Here is a 26,198-nt window from a genome sequence, read left to right as displayed (position 1 = left end):
ATAATGGGAGAGGTGTGAATGAAGGGAAAGGGAGCGGAGGACTCCCACTCCAGACCCAGCACAAAATCCCAATAGCCTATGACCCACTCTGGGGGAGCCACTTGAGGCAGGAACTGGGCCAATCCACCCCAGTAAATATCTCCTGGACCCAGTGCCAGACCTCAGCAGCCCAATTCCCCCAGGGCACATGGGGCTGGAGCTCCTTCAGCTCCCAAAGAGAGGGGTGGGAAGGGGAGAGGGAGGAGCCAGACTCTCCCTAAGCCTGGACCTAGCAGCCCACCCACACCTTTAGGGGTTTGGTAGGGGGCAAGGAAATCCACCTCCTGAATCCTATGGGGAGAAGATGAGAATAAAAAACATGCTGGGCCAGGCAGAGCTGCTTCCCCGTCACTGGAACCATTGGTCCATCCTCTCTCTGGGATAGCAGCCTTGTCCTGCAGTTGATTAACAGTCCTCAAGTGCTAGTGGTCTGTGCTGCAGTGATGACGGGTCAGGCTTCAAAGTTGACCGATTATGAATTAAATACTAAAATTACATATTAAAAAGTTTTTTAAAGTTATTTTGCAAAGTCAAGCATGCAAAAATTAGAAAATTCCAGATTTATAATTGCTTGTGCACCTTAATTTTGCCCCTTGTGCAAATGCATTAGGATACATACTTTAATTACATTATCTCATAATATTTTTTTACCACAAAATCCCGACCTAATTCAGTGCACAGGATGGATGTATAAGGATACAGAATTAATGCTGTGCAAGCAACTGTAAATCTGGAATCTCCTATTTTTGAATGCTTGAATTTGCAAAACAATTTTGTAATGCAATTATGTACACAAGAACAGTAAGTTCCATTTATATACAACTGAGGATCATTTATAGATCAATAAGCAGAAAAGACTGCTGTCCCAGGGCCAAACTATGTCCAGAGACTTAAACAGGAGCCACGTATTAAGAGCGTCTGTGGGCAGAATATGTCCCATAATGCAATACACAATGCTAGCTAACACAGTAAATCCAAAACTACTATCTCAGTCATTTGTAATTGTACAGTGAAAAATATTTCATTAATATTCACTCAGTATATAAAATCCTAATTTGTAGTGCCATTTCCTTCAATAAAGTCCACATACAAGTTTAACAGTTATTTTCTTTCACTCTATCTCATTAATTGCATACAGTGCTATCATAATCAACAATTTATTATCATAATATTTTTAAACTAAACGTGAGAATACTGCAATGATAATCTGGGTCCAGAATCTCTAAAGCACATTAGTAGTCAGCTGCAGGACACATTATGTAAGAACAGGATTAAATATTTATCTTTACATTTTACAGCTCTCATATTCACTCCTCTTTTTTAAAATTTTGTTCTAACACACAGTTTGTAGCCAATTCTTTTTTTAAAATCAACAGTCTCATCCTCTAAAACACTCTCACCTTCTGCTGGGGTTTGGCTTAATACAGTATCACCAAAAGTTAACATTAAGGGCTAGTCTACACTGGCAACGCTAAAGTGCTTTAACATGACTTGTGTAGTCACAGTAGAGCGCTGGGAGAGAGCTTTCCCAGTGCTCTAAAAAACCACCTCCACAAGAGGCACGGCGCACTGTTTACACTGGCACTTTACAGGACTGAAACTTGCTGCGCTCGGAGGGCGGGAGAGGGGTTCATGCCCCTGAGCGAGAAAGTTGCAGCGCTGTAAATTGCCAGTGTAGACAAGCCCTTCGCAAGAGTTATAGAAAGTAAATGTGTTATAACTGAATGATACTACGTAACTTGTAGTCAATGCTCTTTTATTATTTTAAATGTAGTGACCATAGCACCTTCTGTCATGGTATGATGCCAACACCATCTCCCAATACTAGCTCCATTGTCCTACCTCTTGTCTAGGACTGAGAGCTATCAAGGAACAGAGAAATAATCACTTCTGTGAGTCCTCTCTCACCTCCAAAAGCAGTCTGGGCTTTTGGGAAAGGGAAACCCCCCTGCCTGCTCTAACATGTCTTCATCCCACTAACCCCACCCCCCTCCCCCTTTTTTTTTCCCTATGACTGCAGAGGTGTTAATGGGCCACTCTACCTTGAATGGTCCCTTACAATATATGCTAACTACTTATTCTAAACAGGTCTGTTCCATCTTGCATTTAGCTGTGATGCTTGGAGTACCTTTCCTAGAACTGAAGAAGAGCTCTGTGTGATTTGAAAGCTTGTCTCTCTCACCAACAGAAGATCGCCCAATAAAAGACAAAGATAAGGTAGGTGAGGTAATATAAGGCTGTAGCTGGGTGGTCACCCGCTTCGGCCTTAAAGGGCTTAAAACAGCCCAGGAGAGGGCTGGGAGCAAGCTGATTGGGGAAGCATGCTCAACTGTGGCCACGCCCCAATCAGGGCGCAGCTGGCCCTTATAAGAGGGCAATGGGCCAGGAGCAGAGTCAGTCTCTCTCTGTCTCTAGAGGGAGAAGGGCCTGGCTGCTGGGAAGCTGAACAGAGTACCTGAGGGGAGCAGGGCTGGGGAATAGGGCAAGGAGCTGAGGAGCTCCAGCCCGGAAAAGCCCCAGGCTGTGGCCTTGTCAAAGGCCAGAAAGGTACTAGGGTGCAACCCAGGGTAGGCAGAGGCAGTCGGTCCAAACCCCCCTTGCCTGTGATGAGTGGCTTTAAACTGCAGTCTGCCCCAGTGAGCGGAGGCTAGATGGTGACTGGCAGTAGCCCAAGACTGAGGCGAGGTGGGGATAGTGGGTGAGGGTTCCTCTGGGTGGGGAAACCCAGAGAGTGGGTGTACTGCCAGGGGGTAGCGCCTGAGGACAAGGGGCACCAGGTCCGGGAGGGACACGGGGGGCCAGCGGCAAGGCAAGACATCGGCCTCCAGAAGGCGCTCTGGAGACTGGAAACATTAATTCCCTGGATGACCAGCAGGTGGTGCCGCAGGGGTGAGTCCTCGCACCGTTACAAAGGCCTTATATACACTAGTCAGCTTACAGCGGCACAGCTGTACCAATGCATCTATGCTGCTGTAAGATCACTCGTGAAGCCGTTCTATGCTGACGGGAGAGAGCTGGAACCCACACAGCCACAACTACACTGAATACATGAAAAGAAAGGTATCCTTTACTACCTGGCTCTTCCTCCTGATCCACATGGAAAACATGAATCTTCTCGAATGGAGGAGAACACCAACACCTGGCTCTCATCAACCACCAACAGGAAAAAAATCCACCACTAACAGAAGTTGGTGCAATAAAAGTTATTACCTCCTCCACCTTGTCTCTCAGAATGTTTTGGCTATTTCCATAACTAAAAAATTCTAAGATGCCTCAACTGCTGCCATTTTACTACTACTTGTCTTCCCGGAAGGAAGCCTACTGAGATTGGGGCCAATACTGCAAGCCTTATCCACTTCAATATAGATACTTCTTTGAGCAAGGAACACTTACATGAGTAATGCCCGATGTTACAAGTCCATAATTGTTAATAAGCATTTGAGTGCATGGGAGAGACTAAAGGTTTTCACTATTTTACAGTATGTTCTACCATAAACCAGTAATTGTGTAGAAAATATTTTATTAATTTAGCATTGCTTTAATGCAAACACAGCATTAGAAAAATGTGTTGAAAACATAATAAAATTCACCTGCAAGCAACTCAAAGTCTCCAGCCTCTTTCATGCATTAAAATGTTAACCACTATTTCTCTTGTTGTCGGCTACGTCAGCACAAAGGGAAGATGGCAGATTCTGGTTTCTTTAATTTTTAATATTTATAGTTTTTTAAAAAGAATAAACTGCAATTTCCCTTTAATACTGTAAATATCTTTAATTATTTAATATCTTGTTTAGTTTTCCATCTTTGCAACTCCTTTTATGCAGCAATACAAGCTGTCACCCACAACGGAAATGCTGATGAAAGGAAAAGCCTGTGGTTTCTGACAGCAGCAGCGAACTCTGACCTTCAAGGACCATAAAATAGCCAACTTGGGTCCATTTTACATGAATGAGTTGGGTGATATATGTGCCCTAGCTTAAGCTTACAGAGATAGAAGATATCCTATGAAAACCATAGAAATTATATAAAAAGCCTTCCAGGCTCAATAAAAAAAGTGAAGCTTCATAGTACATATGTTTCCCTTGATTTTGTCAAGGATGTTTACATGATAGTAGACAGAGAGATTTCTATGTGGGATTCAAACAATTTTTAAACGAACAGTTGCACATGAAAATGAACTGTGGGTACAGAGACAGAGCCACTGCAATCTGTAGGAGAACTGGTCATATATTCACAAAGGGGATTACAACAACTACTAATCCATCACAGCAAGCATAGGCATATTACCTATCATACAGGCCTCAAAGGAATAATAGGGGAAAACACACTCACCTGATAAAAGTACAGTAAAGGCTTTGTTATCCGGCATATTGGGGGAATGGGAAGGGGGCGGCAAGTGAAAAATGCCAGTTAACTAAGAGTTTGGGTGCGGGAGGAGGTGTGGGGTTGGGGTGCAGGAGGGGGTGCAAGGCATGGACTCTGGGAGGGAGTTTGGGTGCTGGAGGAGGCTCAGGGCTTGGGGCAGGGGGTTGGGGTGCGGAAGAGGTTTCTAGATCCAGGGGGTGCTTACCTTGCGCAGCTCCCCGCAAGCGGCGACCTGTCCCGGCTGCTTTTAGGCAGAGGCGTGGTGAGCGGCTCTGTGCACTGCCCCCGCCCTGAGCACTGGCTTTGCAGCTCCCATTGGCCAGGAACCGTGGTCAATAGGAGTTGTGTGGGCAGCGCCTGCGGACGGAGGCAGCGCACAGAGCTGCCTGCTGAGCCTCCGCCAAGGAGCAGTCAGGACAGGTCGCCGCTTGTGGAGAGCTGCGCAAGGTGAGCACCCCCTGGATCCAGCACCCTCAAACCTCTCCCACACCCAAACTCCCTTCCAGTGCCCACGATCTACACCCCCTCCCATGCCCCAACCCCCAGCCCTGCACCCCCTCCCACACTCCAAACCCTCATGTCCGTTCCTCCGCCTAGGAGCAGCAGGGACAAGTCACCGCTTCCTGGGAGCCACATGGAGCCAGGTAGAGAGCCTGCCGGCCCCACACCAACTGGACTATAAACCGGACTTTCTATGAAGATTAGAAAAGCCAGTTTATAGAGCTTTCCAGTTGGTACAGGGCTGGATAAAACAGCTTTTACTGTATTAATTATTCCTTCAACCCATCTTTTTTTCCTCTTTCCAACAAAGAAAATCAACCCACAACATAACACACATACACAAAATAATTCTGAAGGTATTATTATGAGACACGGGTTGACGATCCTGCTTCATGAATTTCCCTTTGCACTCATTGGCATCACTTCTCCATCTTGCAGAAACTACTGCTAATACACAATGAAATCCAAGGAGGTCTAAATTGCACACTGTGCCAACCTATGCAAGATGGCAACCTCAGAATGAAATGCACATCAGAACACACACAACTAAACTGAGTGCTGTGGGGAAGGTTAGTTCAATAAGAATTAGAAATATTTTTTAAAGTCCTTCAGGTTGCTCTTGCAGTAGTCATCACCAGCCAATCCCAGAGGAGTTCATCCCTACCACAAAGTGCATAGGCAGGCATCCTTGCTTCTATGCAGCCTGACCTTTCCTGGCACGTGTCAAAAATTTACCAGAATCTGAATGACTTTTCCATGTTCACCTCCCATGATACCACCTGAAGCCCTGACTCAGTTTCCTCAAAAGATAAGCTTACATTAGCTATCTTATTAAATGGATTAAAATTACTTACTTATATTGCTGTAAATTCTAAATCTTTAGTTTTCTACTACTCTTTAAAATGAAAGAGGCTTCATGGCAACGGAAACAAATTTTCACTGTTTTGGTTCCAAATACCACTTTTGTTCAACTAAGTAAAATATTTGAAAATGAATATGGAAAAGAAGAAAAGAGAAGATCAAATTTAAAATCCCTGCACATCAGCCGGAATAGGTCACTTTTAAAATTTGTTTGTAGGCCGCTCAATTTATAAGCCCTTGTATATCAATATTTGAAGACAGAATCTTTTCTATGGGTTAATATGGAGAAGAGAAACATTTAAAAAACCCAGACTCCAAGTTACCTAGAAAAAAATCTAAAAATGATTATAAATTCCCAGACAAAAATCTACAATTAAAGTTGAGAGTAAGTACCAGTAACTAGAGATAAAAAATGTTACATGGATGCTGCAATTATAACCAAACCAAACATTATAAAATCCAGGAAATTCAGAAGTAAGTTTGTTAAGATACCCAAACAACTTTCACTTTAACCATAAGTGATGTAATGGAATAACTATATTATGATGATTCAGGCATTTTAGTATTTGTGACCCCATATTAGTTTTGACAGGTTTTTTTAAAGAGGTCACATTTTTTCTCCTTGTGGCATTTATAGGGCAGAGTTAAGGTTGTATCCATGTCTTACCTTAAGAATCTAGCTCTTAATTTGCAATTGCTTATTTATTTTAAACATTGAGTTAGTGAGACCACCACTATGTGAAGCAGGAGCAAGAAGAGCTCAGTTTCCAAGTCCCAGTGTCTCTGGGTATGTCTATACGGCAATGTAAGCCCAGGGTTTGGATTCAGGCTCAAGCCTACCCTCTCCCTTTCCATCTATACACCTCCATAATATCATAATTATATATTTATATCTCAATATACATATAGGCCACAAATGCAGTACAATAAAGCATAGTGACATATGTTAAATGGCATGTTTGGCTACCTAACCTAAATTCTGCCAATTCAGGGCCTGACTCAGAGTCCAGTGAAGTCAATGTATAGATTCCTATTTCTTTAATAAGCTTTGGTTCATGCTTCTAGTTATTATGTCTTGTAGTTATATCAACATTCCAAACGCCTGTTCTATTTTATGTATTTATTTGGGCAAACATCCTTCAAGAGAAACAGACTCTTTTCTTCCTAAATTTGGAATCCCCTCCTCATCCGTAATTACACTGGTCTATTGTACAAGACAGGCAATATTCAGCTTTGGCCCAGTGACAAGCCTAAGGTCCTATAGTCAGATTTTTTTAGAATACAAGATGTATAGAAATGTATAGTTACAGTAAAGGTGAGTCCCAGATTTCTAGAATTTTGGAAACAACAGACCTTTAAGACATACAGTTATGTGTTGAAATGGCATTTTATGTCTAACTGATTTTTTCCTTCTGAAGTCTGCCCAATTGGATTCATAGGAACTAAGCACAGGTGGAGGAATAACAAAAAAAGTGTCCACATAGAATGTTTTTAAACTCCATGAAAATAGGCCCTCTGTAAAAAGCAGGATGTACTGAATACATCATGAACATGTGGTGAACCTGCCCACCATTAATAAATAGTTTTTGGAACTAATGTATAATATGGTTATCCCAAATTCATGCTAACAAATTTTTGTCAATGAAATGTTTGTTGTACACTCTTATTATACATACGTGAATTTAAAAGTAACAATATACTCTGCTGTGCTATCACTGATCACAGTCTGTAGTGTGCTGTGAAGAGCATCTTTTTTTCACCTAAAGGTTTTTTTCTTGTCTACACAGGGAAATTTACCTGTAGAACTATGCTGGTCTAATTATAATGTTATAGCCATGCTGGTATAAGTCTCCACATGGATGCTCTTATTCCAGAAATCAACAGCAGTGTAAGTTATACCAGAAAAAGACATTATTATTCTGGAATAAGAGTGTTTCCACACAGGGAGTTATACCAGCACAACTACAACAGTATAATTATGCTGTTACAATTCTGTTGGTAAATTGCACGCAAGCCCTTAGTATTTACTACAGGTACAATTCTCTCTCTTTTACTACTGTGTGTAAGTTTTGAGTTATTTTACCTTCATATTCTGGATGGTGAGATATTAGGAACTCTTAGGGGGTCTAATATGATCAATTCAATAGGGTAACTTAGGTTTTTGAGTGTCAGAGAACAAAGGTGCTTTTTGCGATACCTCATGCATATTGGTTCACTTAAACTAGTAAAGGTTTATTTTTATGTTGTATTTATTGCCACTAAATTGCAGAAAGAAGATGACTGAGTTAAGTTTAATGCTGTATATCACTGCAGTGCACATCTGAGTTCAAATAAAAAGAGGGACAAATTCATAGAGCAAACCCAAAATGTTACTATAGCATTTGAATGTATTTAGTTTTCATGTACCATGTAATCAAGGAGATTGAGTAGGGTATCTTGAGGATACTGTTATTTTTATAAAGAATCTTAGGATAGTAAAAAATAAAAATATGCAGAGTTTATTAAACCATGAGAAGTAAATTAATACAGATCAGTGCAAACATGCAGAAAGGACTTTAAAAAAATTACAGAGATATTTGGATTAATAGACAGAGCATCTTAAGGCAGATTAATTTGCTATTCTAAGCCTCAAAGCAAGAGAGAAAACAAGAGGAAAATGAAATTCAAATAATTATCTACTAGATTGAAAGGCTGTAAACATGCTGACCATAAAGTGATTGGGAAGTTACTGCAGAAGAGTCCCTAAGGCCATCACACCAATGTGCAGCTGCAGCATGCTGGGTTGCACAGCTGAGGGAATACAGAAAAAACCAAGAGAGGTGGCATTTTGATATTACAGTTATCAGCATTGCAATAAAAATGGCACTTACCATATTTCACCTTGGTATAGTGACAGTATTGGTATTCTAAAAATAGCATTACACTTTTCTAAAACTAACCAGAATTCATTCTTTGTAATATTTTAAGGTAGTCATAATATTATTAGTAGCAAACCTTGACTTGTAAATTAAATCAGGATGCTAGGTTTACACACTGGGGGGAAAAGTTAAAGATCACATTTGCAAGTCTAGTTGCCTACAATTCCACTCCTAAAGCCATATTTAAGTAACTAATAAAAGCAGCCTCGTTTTCAGAAGCACTGAGAACTCACAAATCCCACTCAAGTGAATGGGAGCTGTAGGTGCTCAGCACTTCTGAAAATTAGATCACTTATTTAAATGCCTAAATTTGGTTTCAGGTACCTAACTATAGGCTCCTCAGTTAGATAATATTGGCCCAATTACGTACCTGCAATTCTTTACTAAAGATATAAGCTGTAATTGTCACATTCTTGGACTCATGCCACCAGCACATTACTCAGAGTTTTGTTTGCTGATAACCCTGGCTAAGAAAGGTGGTACTTTGTATTCCAACCTGAAAGGGAATAATCCCTAGTTCCTTTTTAACTACTGTTGCAGAGAAGCTCCCAATGACATGGCTATTCCATACTGCTGATGCAATTACCATTTTTTTTTAAATGACTCTCTCAGGACAGTTATTTCCTGTAAGACATGTAGTCAAAATTATGGTAATAGTGAAGGAAGGACCCGAAGGAGATACTATCTACTCTCTTGATTTAGGAAGTTTGTCACTGGCCACTTGTTTGCAACTAAGGGTACGTCTACACTACCCGCCAGATTGGCAGGTAGCGATCGATCTATCGGGGATCGATTTATCGCGTGTAGTGTCAACGTGATAAATCGATCCCCGATTGCTCTCCCGTCGACTGCTGAACTCCAGCTCGGCGAGAGGCGGAAGCAAAGTCGACGGGGGAGCTGCAGCCATCGATCCCGCGCCGCGAGGACGCGAAGTAAGTAATTTTAATTCGATCTAAGATACGTCGACTTCAACTACGCTATTCTCGTAGCTGAAGTTGCGTATCTTAGATCGATTCCCTCCCCTCTCCCTTCCCCCCCCCAGTGTAGACCAGGCCTTAGAAGTAATGTTTGGATGCCCAGTTGCTTTTAACCAATATTATAGAAATATCCAGGATGGTTTTCCCCCTCCCCATCTGAAAACAGCCAGGAGGATGTCACCTTTTCTTTTAGATGCAGCTACTGCAATCCATGCTTTTGTCACTTCAAAATCAGTCTAGTGCAGTGTGCTCGACATGGAGCTACACCATCTTAAATCCATTACAAAACCAAAGGTGGTGCAGAATGCAGCATCTTGCTTAGCAACTGGTGTATTCCATCAGAGCACACGATATCAGTGTTACATGCTCTATGTTGGCTGCCTATCATTTTCTAGGAGGAGTTTAAAGTGATTTTTTTTTAAGCATATAAAGCCCTAAATGACCTGGGACATAACTGTAAACTGAAGCCCATTCAGTATAGAAGAAAGGAATTGGCTGACAGGGTGTTTTCCAAATGGGTCCCTTGACTCTGGAACTTGCTCCCCTCCTTAGTCGGAAACAGACCAAATATATTGACTTTTAGAGCATACCAAAAAGATAATCTATTTACAAGGTTTTGGGAAAAGGTTGAAGACATGAGTTTGATGGGTTTTGATAAGACTGGGTCTTTCTAGAAGCCATCAAAGACTGTATCTGTAGGGTCTGGCCAAACACACTGTCCTTTGAATTCAGACACAATTTGCAGGCAGCTTTTCCAGTATGAAAGAGCCTTAAAGCCAGTTATGGCAACTTCCACAGTTATGGCAAATTCCACAGCCTGCCCAGATAAATATTTGCATTCCTGAGATTTACAGTGGGCACGTGGAGATTGATACATATTTTTACTTACCATTACTCTCTTGAAACTACGGCCAACTTTGGAAGAATTTGCTTATAATCCTTTCTTAAATTTAAGACAATGCCTTCTTCCTCAAATAGATTACTATTGCTGATTTTCTCCAGTTTCCCATACATGCTGAGTAAGTGGTGTGGCAGATTGAAATGGATCACAGTCGGAGCTAAAAAAGAACCCTTGTCCCAGGAACTGCCAACAAGCTAACTATACAAGCAACAGACGTAATCCATGTGTTAAGATGGGTGTAGTACATGGATTTAGGCATTGTATATCACAACAGGCTTTCACTCTAAGCAACAGCAGTTTACCACACTTTCAAGTCTAGTACAGACAAAGCCTAAGAGTTGATATATATGAAGGCAGTAAACTAGGTTAATTGAAAATCTGAGTTTTCTGGCTATATTTCATTCATAGATTCATATTCACCCCCCCCCCCGATCCTCCCTTTTTGAATCTTCTTGGATCAGACAAAGACTGAAAAATGAAGGGGCAACAGGCCTTTTTAAATCTTGACAAGTTTTTTTTGTGTACATGACAGAGACAGACCATCCTGGAGATGAATGCCTGGCTGTGAGGATGTTGTCTCCAGGAGAGCTTCAGCTTACTTGATCCCAGGATGCTGTTCCAGGAAGAAGGGCTGCTAAGCAAAGGTGGGATCCACCCAGAGATGGGATCCACCTATTCACCTATTGGAGGAAGGGGAAGAGCATATTTGGATACAGACTGGCTAACCTAGTGAGGAGGGCTTTAAACTAGGTTCGACAGGGGAAGGTGACAAAAGCCCACAGGCAAGTCAAAAACATGGGGATCTGGGAGAAGGGTCAGAATGGGCCATTATTGCAGGAATAAGGGAGAGACAAAAGAGAACATATGGGAGGAAACAAATCAGTATCTTAGATGTCTGTATCCTAATGCAAGAAGTATGGGGAATAACCAGGAAGAACTTGAAATGCTTGTTAATAAATACAACTATGACATAGTTGGCAACACAAATACGCATCACTGGAATATTGGTATGAAAGGGTACAGCTTGCTCAGGAAAGACAGGCAAGAAAAAAAGGGAGGAGGTGTTGTCTTATATATTAAAATGTATACACTTGAACTGAGGTTGAGATGGAAATAGGCGATAGACTTTTTGAAAGCCTCTTGGTAAGGAAAAAAGGGGTAAAAAAAAGGGGGGGTGATGTCTTGGTAGGGGTCTATTACAGACCATCTACCTAACCAGAAAGAAGATTTGGATGAGGCTTTTTTAAATCACAAACAAAATCATCCAAAGCATAGCACTTGGTGGTGATGGGGGACTTCAACTACTCAGACATCTGTTGGGGAAAGAATACAGCAGAACACAAATTATCCAATAAGTTCTTGGAATGTATTGGAGACAATTTTTTATTTCAGAAGTTGGAGAAAGTTACTGGGGGAGTGGCTGTTCTAGATCTGATTTTTGACCAATAGGGAGGACCTGGTTGAGAATTTGAAAATGGAAGGCTGCTTAAGTGAAAGTGATCATGACATGGTAGAGTTCATGATTCTAAGGAACGGTAGAAGAGAACACATTACAATCAAGATAATGGATTTCAAGAAGGCAGAAGAGCAAACTAGCCCACTGCATAGGAAAAATAGTAGGTATGGCAAAAGACCACCCTGGCTTAACCAGGAGATTTTCAATTTTTTGAAATTCAAAAGAGAGTCCTACAAGTGGAAACTAGGTCAAATTACAAAGGATGAAGATAAACAAATAACATGAGGATGTAGGGAAAAAATTAGAAAGGCCAAGGAACAAACCAAGATTAAACTAGCTAGAGACATAAAGGGTAACATGAAAATATTCTACAAATCTATTAGAAGCAAGAGGAAGACCAAGGACAGGGTAGGTCCATTACTCAATGAGGGGTAAAAAAAACAATAACAGAAAATAACTTTTTTGTTTCAGTTTTCACCAAGAAGGTTAGTAGCGATTGGATATCTAACATAGTAAATGCCAGTGAAAATGAGATGGGAAAGAACAAGTTAAAAATTACTTTGACAAGTTAGATGTCTTCAAGTCACCATGGCCTAGTGAAATATATCCTAGAATGCTCAAGGAGCTGACTGAGGAGATATCTGAGCCATTAGTGATTATCTTTGAAAAGTCATGGAAGCCAGGAGAGATTCCAGAGGACTGGAAAAGGACAAATATAGTGCCCATCTATAAAAAGGCAAATAAGGACAAACCAGGGAATTACAGACCAGTCAGCTTAATAACTTCAGTACCTGGAAAGATAATGGAGCAAATAATTAAGCAATCACTTTGCAAACACCTAGAAGATAATAAAGTGATAAGTAACAGTCAGCACAAGAACAAATCGTATCAAATCAACCTAACAGCTTTCTTTGACAGGGTAACAAGCCTTGTGGATGGGGGAAACTGGTAGATGTGGTATATCTTGACTTTAGTAAGGCTTTTGATACTATTTTGCAAGACTGTCTCATAAACAAACCAGGGAAATACAACCAAGATGGAGCTACAATAAGGTGGGTGCATAACAGGTTGGAAAATCATTCCCAGAGAGTAATCATCAGTGGTTCACAGTCAAAGTTGGAAGCTCATATCGAGCAGGGTCCCACAGGGATCGGTTCTGGGTGCGGTTCTGTTCAATATCTTCATCAATGATTTAGATGATGGCAGAGAGAGTCCACTCAAAGTTTGTGGATGATACAAAACTGGGAGGGGTTGCAAGTGTTTGGAGGATAGGATTAAAATTCAAAATGAGCTGGATAAACTGGAGAAATGATTTGAAGTAAACAGGATGAAATTCAATAAGAACAAAGGCAAAAGCACTCCACTTAGGAAGGAACAATCAGTTGCACACATACCAAATGGAAAATGACCGCCTAGGAAGCAGTACTGCAGAAAGGGATCTGGGGGTCATAGTGGATCACAAGTTAAATATGAGTCAACAATGTAACACTGTTGCAAAAAAAGCAAACATCATTCTGGGATGTACTAGCAGGAGTGATGTAATAAAGACATGAGAAGTAATTCTTCCTCTCTGCTCTGAGCTGATTGGGCCTCAACTGGAGTATTGTGTCCAGTTATGGGCACCACATTTCAGAAAAGATGTGGACAAATTGGAGAAAGTCCAGAGAAGTGCAACAATAATGATTAAAGGACTAGAAAGCATGACGGACGAGGGAAGATTGAAAAAATTGAGTGTGTTTAGTCTGGAGAAGAAGACTGAGAGGTGATATGATAACAGTTTTCAAGTATATAAAAGGTTGTTACAAGGAGGAGGGAGAAAAGTTGTTCTCCTTAACCTCTGAGGATAGGAGAAAAAGCAAGGGGCTTAAACTGCAGCAAGGGCAGTTTAGGCTGGACATTAGGAAAAACTGTCAGGGTGGTTAATCACTAGAATAAACTGCCCAGGAGATTGTTGAATCTCCATCATTGGAGATTTTTAAGATCAGGTTAGACAAAAGTGTCTAAGCTGGGGATTGGTCCTGCTTGGAGCAGGGGCTGGAACTAGATGACCTCCTGAGGTCCCTTCCCACCCTGATATTCTATGAAAAACCTGTCAGGGATGATCTAGATAATACTTAGTCTTGCCATGAGTGCAGGGGACTGGACTAGATGACCTCTCGAGGTCTCTTCCAGTCCTACTATTCTATGGTGGTATGTGGCCCCATCCAAGGGCTACCTGCGTTCAAGAATTTTAGGGTCTGTGAGGCACAATATGCAAACTCCAGTCACTGGAATCTGTGAAGGCAATGAGAGAACTTTATATCAAAAATAATACACCCAAGATAAAAAGGAATAATATTTAAACATTTTATAAATTCACGAGTGGAAAGTCTGATGAACATGTATATTTTATTAGTGGAAAATAATATCTATACTACATAGAGGAGATAAGAATCATTGTCTGATCCACAAATTAGGTATTTTATAGTTCATGTAAAAAGTAGTGAATTTTTGCATTCTAGATTTAGTTTGCACTTTAATATGGTGCCAATTCCCATAATCTTTCAACCAGAAGGGACATATAAATGTTTTGTAAGTAGGGACCTCAGAAAGCAGTGATGTGCAAAAATCAATATTCAGTCTCAGACTAAGAGTCTTCCTTCAGTTACACTGCTATACACTGCATATGGTTATTTTCAATATTTAAATATACAGTAACCATTCAAAAATTGCTTCATTCGTGTATTTATTATTTACCTTTCTAGGCGTCTTCTAGTAGCCTTGTACTTCAAAAATCCAGCAGGCAGTTTGCAGATGCAATAGAGATACTGATAAAAGCAGGACATTTTTGGAGGGTGGAGGTTAATTGCTTAAGGATGGGACAAATGGCTATAGTGAGCAATAATTTTAGGATTGCTTGTATACATTTGTCACACCTCTGTATTTACTGCTTGGAGCGAAAAGCGACAGAATATGAATAGCTTTAAAGCAGATTTCCAAATTAGATCTGTACTCATTGACAGGACTATAGCTCTTTGAAGAATGCTTTAAAACACTTTTATAATAGTTCAAAAGAGCTACTGTGAATCAGTTGAGTATATATAAGTAGTAAAATAGAGTTAATACAGCTGAAAAATCCACTGATTTACCTAGCCCCTACTAAGCAGGAAACTTCTCTTGAAAAGTGGAAGGACCTAGTCCATCACATTTTCAGAATCTAAGCTTGAATTAAAAATATATGTATACATATTAGATAGATAGTGTGTGCATGTTTGTAGCTCTTTATTGATTGCAAAAAAAAGAAACAACCCACTACATATGAACAGAATGTGAACGGATGCACTGCTATTTTACTGAGTCTGCAGACACACTGCTCCAGTGCATCTGATCATAATCATAGGTTTGTCAAGCTACAGCTACACAGCTGCTTGGGAGAGCTCTGAACATAAACAGAGGCAGACAGAGGAGTTATTCAGTGGGGAGGAGTGTCCCCTTTAATCCTCTTTGTGGTGTGCTCAAAGAATGCCTTCTCAGGTTTTAGGCCTTTAACAACACCTCTCTGTGAGCAAGGACCCACATATCCCTTCTCTCTCCAGACTAGATTTTAGTCTGCAGCTGCCTGCAGTTGAATTGTGATTATCTCAAGCAGGTCCGATTTACCTCCAGTCCCTGTGCTTTGCTTTCTCTCCAAGAGCTATTACCAGCAGTTACAAATGACCACATAGCTTTTCCAAAGCAGAGCACATTTAAGAACAAAAGCATACAGAGAAAACATATAAAAGAAGTTGCCCATATATGGCAACCTTGGCAGGTTCAAGCCCTTCCAACCCTTCCACAGGATTTGACCTCTCCTTAAACAAAAGGTCATGTCTATTTATTGAATCATCATGAAGGCCTCTCTGTCAGTTCAAACTCACCTTTTATTTCCCAAGTCCTTTCTTTGTCATTGAGTCTCTTGAAACCCCAGTCTGAACTAGTATACCCAAACCACCCAGGTATTGTATTTCACTGGAGCTGTTTACAGCCCTAGGAACTGCCTCAAATTGCCCCCCACTGTATCTAGTTCCTGGAGGACCTGCAGTACCTGTCACAAGGAGAGACCAAAAACAGAGGCTGATGGAGGGATAGGGGAGCTAAGGACTTCCACTACCAATTACTCCCTGCTGCAGCGAAGAGACTAGATGACGGGACACAATTGCGTAGACAGCCCTTCTTGTACCCGCCAAATGGCACTAGTATGTGTAGTAAGAAGAGGGCCTGAAACATAAGCCCATGTATCTGAGCCCTGGTATCAGGCCTGAGGTAAAGTAGTCAAAACTTGGCTGACATACAGCAAAGTTAAGTTGTGAGCAAGAGGCAGGCCCTGCTCACAGAATCTGGCAAGAACAGGGTTGATATTGAAGAAACACACATTCCTAAGTAGTGCTAGGCATAAAAATATATATGCAAACACGTTCCAGAAAGGTAGTACCAGAACACCCTGATACCAAACACATTCCCCAAAGATAACAGGAACAGACTGACCCATCCTAAAGATAAGGTCAGGATGACAGCATAATGGATAGAGATGTTTTAATCAAACCAGCATGTACAAGGTAATGGGTGGCACCCAAATACGTCAGGAGTAATACAAAACTTCTTTGTATCGGTGTATTAAGAGGTATCTCAGAGGAAGTGTCTTTGGCTGGCCTAGGGTATAATGGAAAGTCCCACCAATAACTGAGCTAGTCCGTTGCAAGGGACACACATGAGTTAGTGTGCCTGTAACCATTGAGCCAGGACATTAGGACCATGCTTCGTTGACAACAAACCTGACCAAGTTCTTTCGCTACGAACTGAGTCTGTGGATTTATTGGGCTGTTCGATCGGAGCCTGCTGTATGGGCTATCTGGACAGAGTCATTACAGCACGCAGAAAGAACACACACTCAGCCAAACATCTCACGACAGTATACGAAGGAAGAACAGAGAGGGGTAGTGGGGGGGGGGGGGGGGAGGAGGGGAATTCCAGGCACCAAATGGATCAAGACATTTAATATCTACTAAAGATGTAGGGTGGGATTCCATAAGAGTTGATGCCATTAGAGATTTAGAGTAGTCCCTCCACCATCTTTCACATCAGCCTCTGGCTAGTGGATGTAATCCGCTATTTATTGAGTGCTCAGCACATTTTTCAAGCCCAGAAAGATCTACCTATTTATGAAGTCTACCTTCTGTATATATTGATAGTAATTAAATTACATTAGAGAGCAGCAGGTGGCTCTAATTCTAAAGAGCATAAAGACTAATGAAGACACAGATCACAAGGACCCATGTTAATCATTTTCTGGTTGATGAAACATATGTATATCATAAAAAGAACAGGAGTACTTGTTAGTCTCTAAGGTGCCACAAGTACTCCTGTTCTTTTTGCGGATACAGACTAACACGGCTGCTACTCTGAAACATGTATATCATAGAGGTTCTTAATTCTTATTGCAGTTTTACTTCTTGAGAATTTCTTTTCAAGACAATTTCCACTACAGTAAATTCTATGGATGTTTAAGACAGTTATCTTTACATTCCACATATCTCTATATTGCTTTCTTTGTAAGCAGCTGAATCTGTCAACAGAGGTACTGATGTAGTATCATGTTGTCTGTTTTTGACAATGTCAGTGACATTTGATCCTTTACCCCTGTTATATGGTCATCTATGTCCTTGCTATATTGAACAAGTGGTGGATTAAAACCATTTATACAGACACTGCAGTACAGACCCTCAAAATTCAGCAGTAGCACTCCTTAAAAGTGTATATGTACATTTCTAAATGAAAAAGAGATCTAATTGATGTTAAAATTATTTTGTTTCTCTTTTAGCACTCAGGGAAAAATATACACTAACATTTTAAAAACTGTTAAATTAAATGGAAGAAACAGTGCATTATATTGACAATGTTCTGGTTAGAGGCAAATATATTTTGACAAATAGATATTTGATTTATAAACAAAGCTCTTGTCTCTTTCACAAAAAAGCTAAACTATTACAGCTGGTTATCTCATTTATCTGTATTAGTGTCTTCTCTTCAAGCTTTCTGACATTCTAGATAAACTCATTCTGTTTTGCATAATTAGGATATACGGTGTGGGGAAGGGGGAAGGGTTAAGTGATCAGGTTAATACATTTTTTTTCAAGTCCCCACATCTTGAAATCTACAATATATTTAGAATATAGGGTTTTCAAAGTCATCTGACTTCTATTCTGAATCCTGAAGTCTTGACCACTGAAGCCAGTGGTTTTTTTGCCCAAGTAGGAATTGTTATAAATTGCAAAATCATAATGCTTATGATTTGATCTAAAATGTATGTTCAATCCATGCAAAATTGAAACATTTTACTGGATAACTGCAATAGAGCAATCATTCCAGCCATGAAAGATAATGTACATAATACTACTGTTTTGAAAGAATATTACTTAAAAACATTTATGTTCAGTATATTTAAAAACAGATCCAATTTCCCTGAGGACTACTGTAAGTGATTTTTTTAAAATGCTTAACACACAGTCTAGTATATTAGTAAAAGTATTTTTCTGAAATAGGCTTCAGCAATTTTTTTAAACTGCCTAAACTAGAATGTCCTAATCTCTAAAAGGATTGATGTGAAAGTGATCCTTTTAAAAAAATTAGATAAATGAAAGTGTTTGGTGAATGTCAAGTTGGACTGAAGAAATTCCTGTTGACTGACCACTGCATACTAGCATTACTTTGTGCAGCTGATCAATAGATATTAGCTTTAAAAAGACGGGCAGAAAAAGAAGCTGCATCATATTTTTAAGATGACAAGGTGAGGTTTAAGTTGTTTCATTCAAGGCTCAATTTTATTTTTTCTTACTCCCATTCCCCAGTTAGAACTATTCTTTTGGGGAAAAAAAATATATTCAAGTAATCATAAACTTAATTTATACAGCTTTTAGCTTTGTCTTTCTACCTTTGTAAGTCAATCACTTTCAATATGTAAATGAGAGATTTTTTTGGTCCCATTTTTTTAAACTATAAATTATAAAATTATGCCACAAGTATTCTAATTACCTAACACAAATCATAAAATTGTACCAGTAGTGAACTAACCAGGAACCCTTACTACTTTTGACCAAGGCCCATCATTGCAGACGGACTTCAATCACATACTAGGGTCTCCTGGCCTGAAAATGCTGAGCGTAACACAAAGCAAAAGCACGCTCACGTCTTAGAATTTCTCCGATATGAGACAGTCCAATCTTCTGTCTCTTCCCTTTCCTCAGAAGCTTGCTTCCCTTTCCCTTCAAAACCTTTTATCAGCTGCAACATTCAATGCTCACAATAGTGCTATCTGACACTACAGTAACAGTTTCAGGGAAGGAAGAAGGGAAACTCTAAGGATGGGAGAGTCAAGGAGTAGGAAAACAGTAGATAGGCAAAGGGAATACTGATTGAAGAAAGAGGTCTTTATTTCCTTGTGAATCTACATTCTAGTACTCCTAACTTTCATTAATTTGTTTTCATTTTCATAATAGTAAACTTTCTATTAAATGTGGATTTAATTACATTTAGATATGCCTTAAGCATAACAGCATTTTTCATTGATGATTGGCTTTTATAAGAATAATTATACTGCTATTAAACAATGCTAGAAATACATTCTGCATATTACATATATTACATTTACAACTTATAATGCATACAAACTGGCAAAAATAATTATGCAGTAACGATTTCCTTTATAAAGGAAGAAAAAAATGAATAAGCGTATTCCTTTTAGTTATTGTGAAAATCAGACAGATAATCAAGAAATCTACTAGCTACATTGTCCATAAAGCCCTATAGAACAAATGCTCCAACCATTCGATGCTCCCAAAATAAATGTACTCTTTTTGATACAGGTTTCTGTCAGCATGCCGATCAGATTTTTCATAATGTAATTTACATAGGCTTCCAGTCAATAGAAATAAATATAGTTTTCTTTTAAACCCTCACAAAATCCATACACAGCTCAATCAAGTCACACAAACTAAAGGTAACTTACACAATCTATAAACTGTGGTATTCTAGTTGCTTTGATGGTGTGTTAAGAAAATCTTTTAGCTATTTAAATTCTGAGGATATTGAATATTCTTCCTTCTTAATACACTGCACGTAAGGTGGCATGAAAGGAAAGATTCAATTCAAGAGAGCAATACTGTATATTTTGCATATTTTTATGGCCAGTCATAATATATTTCGAACTAAATACACCAGAACTCTTTAGACTTCATCAACTTTGCCTACAATAAAATCTACCAGTGGTGACAAGTTATGATGGTACTGTATATCTTTAACATACTGTAGTTCAACCTGCTGTGCACGGATTTAAACAGTGCTTATTTGTTCAAAACCCTCAATATCATATATAAGTCAAATAGTGAAAGATCAAAACATCACAAAGACAATTCTTTAATTAACCATAATTGCTAAGAAATAAGCCATTTCATCTCACGGGCAGTAAGCTGAACATACCAGATCTTGCCAGATTTAAGACACTAGCTGAGAACAGGTATAACGCAAAATAACTGAACGAGGTAAAATTTGCTCAGTAATAGGAATTTTCTAGCAAATATAATTACAGAAGACACGGCTATTTTGTTTCCGTCTGCAACTATTATAGTACTATTTCTCTGCTTGCGAATCATTAAAATGATTTCAGTTCCTCAAAGGCTTCTGAAATAATTACTAGTTACTTTTCAACCCATACTTCTTCATATGGACCTGACTACATTGGAGAACTTCTCTCGTCAGAGAACCTATTAACAAGAATAAATTCATTCTCTCAACATGTTTATATTCTAACATAATAGGAGATAAATGGGGACAAAACAGGAGATCCCATGTTAATTAACTATATGTTTGCTACATGTGGATCAACTCCACACATAATGACCGTTTTACAGTTGTCTAGGGAGATCATTAGGGTCCCTTAGTTTCTTTTCCCAGTGGAAAGGTTTGAAATACTTTCAGTTGAAAGAGGTTGTTAGATGGAGATGGGAAGAACCAAGATACTGGATTATTACAACAACAGAGGCTGACTATGTCCACAAGTTGCAATTTTACAATCGGTGATTTCGTATATTAATAATAGAGGGCATTTTTTTGCTTCATAATTTAGCAGTCAGATCAGAAATGGAGATTACTTACAGTAACTGGAGGTTCTTTGTGAAGTGTGATCTCTCTCTGTATGGCACGTGTGTAGGCATGCATGCCATTTGCCTGAGTCTGGAAATTTTTCAAACCAGTGTCCACTGATTCATATCTGCGCAGAAGCTTCCCTCATGCTCCCGACTGAGGCTATAAGAGGGTCAACGCTTCTCCAGTTCCTTTTCTTACCACGATCCAACAGGATCTGAAGTGGAAGGGAAGGAGGGCGGGCAGTGGAATACAGATAGAGACCACACCTCCAGTTACAGTAAATAACTTTCATTTCTTCTTCAAGTGATGGTCCCTATGGGTATTGCACATGTGGGCGACTGGCAAGCAGTATTCAGACGGAAGGGAGGGTGTGAGGAAGATGGTAGCAGAAATGCTTGTAGTACTGCCATTCCTACAGCTACATTTGCAGTTTCAGCTTGAGTTAGACTGTAGTGTGTGGTGAATAGGTTGACGAAGCTCCAAGTTGTCGCTCTGCAAATCTCCTGTAATGGAACATCTGATAAGGATGCTGTGAAGGCCACCTGTGACCACATGGAGTGAGCTATAATACCCCCAGGAGGAGGGTTCTGTTTGTTCTTTTGTAGCATTCTACGATGCATCCTGAAGCCCACTTAGAAATCCTCTGTGAGGATATGGGCTGTCCATACAATCTTTCTGCTATGACAACAAAGAGTCTCAGAAATTTTCTAATGGGTTTGGTTCTTTGCAGGTAGAATGCCAGGGCGTGCCTGACGATGAGAGTGAAGTCTCCTGTCTTTGGAAGAAGCATGGGGTTTCAGGAAAAATACAGGTAAGTGTAATGATGTAGAACTCAGAAAAAATCATGGGAAGGAATTTTGGAAGTTATCTAAGGGAGATCTTCTCTTTGTGAAATACTGTATGAGGAGGGTCTGCCATCATGGCTCCTTGCTTATTGACCCTTCTGGCCAAAGTGATGGCTGCTAAAAACACCACCTTCATGGGTCATGTTGCCACATTGTGATAGTGGGTCATGGCACATATTGTGATAGTTTCAAAGAGCAGACCTGTGAGTGTTTACAGAACAAGGTAAAAGTCCCATTGAGGTGTAGGTTTAATGATTGGTGGGAAGGTCCTGATCAAGCCCTTCATAAATCGTACAGTAGCCAGGTATGTAAAGACACAACATCCTTCAACCGGAGAGAGGAAGGCACTAATCCCTGCTAGGTGCCCCTATAGCGAACTAGGGGCCAGACCTGAACTATTTGAGGAAAGGAGATAGTCTAGGATAACTAGAATGCCCACAGTATCAAGTGAATATTGGTGGCGATGTGCCCAGGCCAAAAAGTGATGCCATTTAGCCAAGTAGCAGGATCTAGTAGAATCTTTTTCACTTTGGTTAAGGATTTCCAGAACGGGGTGGAACATTAGCATTCTATTTCCGACGTCCATCCAAATACCAGGCTGTGAGGTGGGGTGAGCCTTGGTTGGGGTGCTTGATTTTTCCCCCATTCTGGATTAGGAGGTCCTAAAATAGGCAGATCCTGATAGATAGGTGTGTGGACATCTTTAGGAATTCTGTGAACCAGAACTGTCTGGACCAGTAGGGTGCTAAGAGAAGGATGGCGGCTATGTCGCCATGGAGCTTCTGTTCAATCTGTGGTAGTTGGGACAAAAGGTATATCTGACATTATTTGTCCAGTACAGCAGGAGAGCATGACCGTGGGAACTGCAGCCCGTGGCTCTCCTGAAGTAATACATGGAAAGCTTTCTGTTCGTCTGAGGTGCAAAGAGGTCCCTTAGTGGAATACCCCATTGTGCTAATATGTTGGTTAGAACTGTGTGGTGGAGCTCCCATTTGTGGTCAGAAAAGCTTCTGCTTAACCTGTCTGATAGGAAGTTGTAAATACCCGGGAGGTATGCAGCTTGTATCGTAATGTGGTTTCTGATACATCACCTCCAAAGTCTAACTGTTTCCAGGTAGAGGGGATGAGATCTTTCTCCTCCCTGTTTGTTTATATAGACCACTGTGGTGATATTGTCTGATGCTATTTTTACATGGAGTAAGCATATGAGGGAAAGGAAGGCCTTGCATGCAAGGTGGACTGCTCTCAGTTCCAGTAAGTTTATGTGTAGCCCGGCCTCTTTTAAAAATATAAGAACGGCCATACTGGGTCAGACCAAAGGTTCATCTAGCCCAGTATCCTGTCTTCCCACAGTGGCCAATGCCAGGTGCCCCAGAGGGAATTAACAGAACAGGTAATCATCAAGTGATCCATCCCCTGTGGCCCATTCGCAGCTTCTGGCAAACAGAGACTAGGAATACCATCCCTGCCCATCCTGGCTAATAGCCACTGATGGACCTATCCTCCATGAACATATCTAGTTCTTTTTTGAACCCTGTTATAGTCTTGGCCTTCAAAACATCCTCTGGCAAGGAGTTCCATAGATTGACTGTACATTGTACGAATGCACACAGGGTCCAGGTGCCCTGAGCATTGTGGTAGTCCAGGTGAACACCCCACCCTGTAAGGGAGGCATCAGTCAGGATGGTGGCCCTTGCTTGGTATGGGAGGGTTGAAGGGAGTTCCACCATGAATTTGTTTGGGTTAGACCACCAAGCAAGGGAGGTCATAACTCTGGTGGGAACTGTGACCTTGGAGTCAATGCGATCCCTGTGTGGTTGGTAGGTCGAATGGAGCCAAGCTTGCAGGCACTGCAAGTGGAATCTAGTGAACGGCATCATGTAGGTGCATGCAGCCATGTAGTCTAACAGAGAAAGACACCAGCGCACCATAGTTTGGGGTTGATGCAAAAGATCAGGTTGCTAACGGTGTAAAACCTATCTATGGAAAGAAATGCTCTTGCAGAGACTGAGTACAGCCATGCTTCCATAAAAGTTATTGTCCTTGGGAGGTAACAAAATGTACTAACACCTAAAGTAGAAAGAAGGTGCTGAAGAGGTCCCATTGCTGACATGACCTCCTGATGAGATCAGCCCACTAGGAGCCAGTCATCCAGGTATGGAAATACTGTATAACCCTGGCATTGCATCTGGGCTGTTACCACAGTGAAAACTTTAGTGAATACCCTCGGGGCTGTAGCGAGCCCTCAGGTAAGGACATGAAACTGGTAGTGCTCTTGGCCAATGAAGCACAGAAACTTCCTGTGAGACGGGTCAACATCTATATGGACATATACATTCTTCCTGTCAAGAGCTGCAAACCACATTCCCTCCTGAAGGGAGGGGATTATAGATGCCAGCGCAATCATCCTGAATTTCAGCTTTCAAATAAAGGTGTTGAATTGCCGAAGGTCCAGGATGGGTCTCCACCCTCGGTCTTTTTTGGGGATTAGAAAATATGGAGCGTAGAACCCTGTGCCTTGATACTGAGGTGGGACACATTCTATTGTCCCCCAGCGTAAAAGGTATTCCGTTTCCTGTTGATCAATTGGTGAGATCCCTCCCCGAAGAGGGATCAGGAAGATGGTTTGTGAGGAGAGAAGAAAAGAAACTCTATGGAGTATCACTGATGGATAATCTGCAGGACCCAACTATCTGTGGTGATCTTGTTCCAGCTGTGGGTGAAGAAAGTAAGATGGCCTCCAAAGATGACAGGAGAAGAAGTAGGTGCCATTGAGGGTGGTATGCAGGTCTCCACCTGCATGTCAAAAATGACTGTTGGCCTGTGGTTGGGAGTAAGTGGAGGCTGTGGCAGTACAGGGAGCCACGAAACGGGACCCCTGAATTCTCTGTCATTTATGCAGAGGCTCAGGTGGACATATGGAGCATGCCACAGGGGTGGTCGTGGTCTAAAGGGCTGTCTCTAGTGTTGCCTCTGGGGGGACTGGAGTGTAAATCCCCAGGGATTTCAGAACGGAACTTGAGTCTTTTAGAGAGTGCAGGAATTCATCCATCTTTTCATCAGAAGGTTGGATTCATTGAAGAAGAGGTCTTGGAGGTGTTTTGGATCTCTCTAGGAAAGCCTGATGACTACAGTCACGAGTCCCTTCATGTGATCAGTTCTGTGGCCAAACTTCTGGACACTATCTGCAGCACCTATTGCAGCCTGGAGAACCAACTGTGTCACTAACCTCATATTTTGCTAATAAAACTTAATAATTAGCTATACAAAATTGAAGACCAGCAGAAGAGAAGACCTTCCTATCCAAGAGATCCAGTCTCTTTGAGCCCTTATCTGTTGGGATGATTTCTGATAGTGCGACCAAGCTCTTTCCATAGCTGCCTGTATTGCCAACAAATTGGGGCAGGATGGGAAAAAAGTCACCTCCTTTGGTAGGAATAAAATAATATTGGGGGGGGGCAGGTATACAGTCACAAGATATTGGTGTGTGCCAAACTGCTAAGGTCAGTACTAATATAGACATGTTAATTGGAAGGGCCACCCTGGTCAGTCCCTGTGGTTGCAAATTGTCCAAGAGATGGTGTTAAGGGTCCTGGACCTCTTCTAATGGGATCTGCAAATTGTTAAGAGATTCCTTACAACAGTTCCTGATATTGATGGTGGCCATCTGATGCAGGAGCGATGTCGTCATCTGGAAATTATGAAAAGGCACCCATCGGAACTGTTGGTACAAATGGAACTGGTTCCATCTCTTCCTGCTTATACACGGATGGAATCATCTGACGAGAGGGGGAGGAGTGGTACAACTCCTGACAGGGGTTTGGGCACCTGCCACAGGAATCCCAAGGCCCCAATATAGAGGGATCCATTAGTCGTGGTGGCCCCCAAGGGAAATCGGTACCAACTATCCCCGGGGGGAGGGTCATATCTGGAGGGATGGTAAGCATAGCTTCTCAACCATCTTCCAGGACCAGAGAGGATTTCCTCCTACTGGGACTAGGTGGGAGGTGGGGGGAACAATACTATACAATAACTAATAAGCTAAGATATAAAACTATGTACAAACATCTTACTTTATACAGGTTATGCACAGAGTGAAGGAGGACATGATTCCAACTTAGGACATGCGGCCGTAAGAAGGAACTGGGGAGGCATCGACCAACATTCGGTTGGGAGTAC

At 41.0% G+C, this 26,198-nt stretch overlaps 1 protein-coding gene across 7 annotated transcripts in view; it reads right to left on the bottom strand.

Moving 5' to 3' along the window:
- Positions 1–26,198, bottom strand: part of WDR7 (WD repeat domain 7) — a 343,609-nt gene that overhangs the window by 170,622 nt on the left and 146,789 nt on the right. The window lies entirely within an intron of this gene.

The sequence above is a fragment of the Chrysemys picta genome, chromosome 6 (genome assembly GCF_011386835.1).
Source record: "Chrysemys picta bellii isolate R12L10 chromosome 6, ASM1138683v2, whole genome shotgun sequence".
NCBI lineage: Eukaryota > Metazoa > Chordata > Testudines > Emydidae > Chrysemys > Chrysemys picta.
The sequence above is the reverse complement of the archived record's forward strand: the minus strand, read 5'-3'. Positions and strand labels throughout refer to the sequence as shown.